This window comes from Leucopleurus acutus (genome assembly GCF_964270905.1).
Source record: "Leucopleurus acutus genome assembly, chromosome: X".
Classification (NCBI taxonomy): domain Eukaryota; kingdom Metazoa; phylum Chordata; class Mammalia; order Artiodactyla; family Delphinidae; genus Leucopleurus; species Leucopleurus acutus.
The window spans coordinates 65,542,450-65,546,292 of record NC_139148.1 but is presented as its reverse complement, the minus strand read 5'-3'; positions in this window follow the sequence as shown (position 1 = coordinate 65,546,292).

Sequence of the window (3,843 nt, the reverse complement as noted above, 5' to 3'; positions counted from 1 at the left end):
ACTCCCATCAGGTAAACAAAACTTTCAAAATATGACAATACCAAGTGTTAATGAGAATGTGGAGCAACAGGATCTCCCGTATTCATCTGGTGAGAACATAAATTAGTACAACCATTATGGAACCTGTTCGGTAATATCTGGCAGAGTTCAAGATATGCATATACTAGAACTCAACATTTTCACTCCTAGGCATATTACCCTAGAGAAAATCTCACATGTGTACAAGGACACATGAACAAGAATGCCCATTGCAAAAAAAACCAAAACAACAACAACAACAAAAACCCAACACTTTGGAAATAATCTAAAAGTCTATCAACTGGAAAATGAAAAAATAAGTGGGGATATATACATCATGGAGCATGACACAGTACTTAAAATGAATGAACTAAAATAGTGGTTCTCAGAGGACTGGTTCAAGATGGTGGAGTAGAAAGACAAGCACTCACTCCCTCTTGCGAGAGCACCAGAATCACAACTAACTGAACAATCATCGACAAGAAGACACTGGAACTCACCAAAAAGGATACCCCACATGCAAAGACAAAGGATAAGCCACAATGAGATGGTAGGAGGGGTGCAATCACAATAAAATCAAATCCCATAACTGCTGGGTGGTGACTCACAAACTGCAGAACACATCCCACAGAAGTCCACCCACTGGAGTAAAGGTTCTGAGCCCCACGTCAGGCTTCCCAACCTGGGGATCTGGCAACGGGAGGAGGAATTCCTAGGCAATCAGACTTTGAAGGCTAGCAGGATTTGATTGCAGGACTTTGACAGGACTGGGGGAAACAGACACTCCATTCTTGGAGGACACACACAAAGTAGTGTGCACATTGGGACCCAGGGAAAGGAGCAATGACCCCATAGGAGACTGAACCAGACCTACCTACTAGTGCTGAAGGGTCTCCTGCAGAGGCAGGGGATGGTTGTGGCTCACCGTGAGGACAAGGACACCAGTAGCAGAAGTTCTGGGAAGTACTCCTTGGCGTGAGCCCTCCCAGAGTCCAACATTAGTCCCACCAAAGAGCTGGGTAGGCGCCAGTGTTGGATCCCCTCAGGCCAAACAACCAACAGGGAGGGAACCTAGCCCCACCCATCAGCAGACAAACGGATTAAAGTTTTACCCAGCTCTGCCCACCAGAGCAACACCCAGCTCTACCTATCACCAGTATCTCCCATCAGGAAGCTTGCACAAGCCTCTCAGATAGACTCATCCACCAGAGGGCAGACAGCAGAAGCAAGAACTACAATCCTGCAGCCTGTGGAACAAGACCACATTCACAGAAAGATAGACAAAATGAAAAGGCAGAGAGCTATGTACCAGTTGAAGGAACAAGATAAAATCCCAGAAAAACAACTAAATGAAGTGGAGATAGGCAACGTTCCAGAAAAAGAATTCAGAATAATGATAGTGAAGATGATCCAGGACCTCCGAAAAAGAACGGAGGCAAAGATCGAGAAGATGCAAGAAATGTTAAACAAAGACCTAGAAGAATTGAAGAACAAACAGATGAACAATACAATACCTGAAATGAAAACTACACTAGAAGGAATCAATAGCAGAATAACTGAGGCAGAAGAACAGATAAGTGACCTGGAAGATAGAATGGTGGAATTCACTGCTGCAGAACAGAATAAAGACAAACGAATGAAAAGAAATGAAGACAGCCTAAGAGACCTCTTGGACAACATTTAAAAAAACATCATTTGCATTATAGGGGTCCCAGAAGAAGAAGAGAGAGAGAAAGGACCCAAGAAAATATTTGAAGAGATTATAGTCAAAAACTTTCCTAACATGGGAAAGGAAAGAGCCACCCAAGTCCAGGAAGCACAGAGAGTACCAGGCAGGATAAACCCAAGGAGAAACACGCCAAGACACATAGTAATCAAACTGACAAAAAATAAAGACAAAGAAAAATTATTGAGAGCAACAAGAGAAAAACGACAACTAACATACCAGGGAATCCCATAAAGTTAACAGCTGATTTCTCAGCAGAAACTCCACAAACCAGAAGGGAGTGGCATGATATATTTAAAGCGATGAAAGGGGAGAACCTACAACCAAGATTACTCTACCCAGCAAGGATCTCATTCAGATTCGATGGAGAAATCAAAAGAGTTACAAACAAGCAAAAGCTAAGAGAATTCAGCACCACCAAACCAGCTCTACAACTAATGCTAAGGGAACTTCTCTAAGTGGTAAACACAAGAGAAGAAAAGGACTTACAAAACCAAACCCATAACAATTAAGAAAATGGTAATAGGAACATACATATTGATAACTACCTTAAACATGAATGGATTAAATGCTCCAGCCAAAAGACACAGGCTCACTGAATGGATACAAAAATAAGACCCATATATATGCTGTCTACAAGAGACCCACTTCAGACCTAGGGACACATACAGACTAAAAGTGAGGGGATGGAAAAAGATATTCCAAGCAAATGGAAATCAAAAGAAAGCTGGAGTAGCAATACTCATATCACATAAAATAGACTTTAAAATAGAGAATGTTACAAGAGACAAGGAAGGACACTACATAATGATCAAGGGATCAATCCAAGAAGAAGATATAACAGTTATAAACATATAGGCACCCAACATAGGAGCACCTCAATACATAAGACAACTGCTAACAGCCATAAAATAAAATCAACAGTACACAATAATAGTGGGGGACTTTAACACCTCACTTACACCAATGGACAGATCATCCAAACAGAAAATTAATAAGGAAACACAAGCATTAAATGACACATTAGACCAGATAGATTTAATTGATATTTATAGGACATTCCATCCAAAAACAACAGATTACAGTTTCTTCTCACATGCACACAGAACATTCTCCAGGATTGATCACATCTTGGGTCACAGATCAGGCCTCAGTAAATTTAAAAAAATTGAAATCATATCAAGCATCTTTTCCAAACACAATGCTATGAGATTAGAAATCCATTACAGGGAAAAAACGTACAAACACATGGAGGCTACACAATACGTTACTAAATAACCAAGACATCACTGAAGAAATCAAAGAGGAAATCGAAAAATACCCAGAGACAAATGACAATGAAAACACGATGATTCAAAACCTATGGGATGCAGTAAAAGCAGTTGTAAGAGGGAAGTTTATAGCAATACAAGTCTACCTCAAGAAACAAGAAAAATCTCAAATAAACAATCTAACCTTACACCTAAATGAAGTAGAGAAAGAACAAACAAAACCTAAAGTTAGTAGAAGGAAAGAAATCATAAAGATCAGAGCAGAAATAAATGAAATAGAAACAAAACAATAGCAAAGATCAATAAAACTAAAAGATGGTTCTTTGAGAAGATAAACAAAACTGATAAACCTTTAGCCAGACTCATCAAGAAATAGAGGGAGAGGACTCATATCAATAAAATTAGAAATGAAACAGGAGAAGTTACAACAAAAGCTGCAGAAATACAAAGCATCCTAAGAGACTACTACAAGCAACTCTATGCCAATATAATGGACAACCTGGAAGAAATGGACAAATTCTCAGAAAGGTATAACCTTCCAAGACTGAACCAGGAAAAAAGAGAAAATATGAACAGACCAATCACAAGTAATGGAATTGGAACTTTGATTAAAAATCTTCCAACAAACAAAAGTCCAGGACCAGATGACTTCACAGGTGAATTCAATCAAACATTTAGAGAAGAGTTAACACCCATCCTTCTCAAACTCTTCCAAAAAATTGCAGAGGAAGGAACTTTCCCAAACTCATTCTATGAGGCCACCATCACCCTGATACCAAAACCAAAGATACTACAAAAACAGAAAATTACAGACCAATATCACTGATG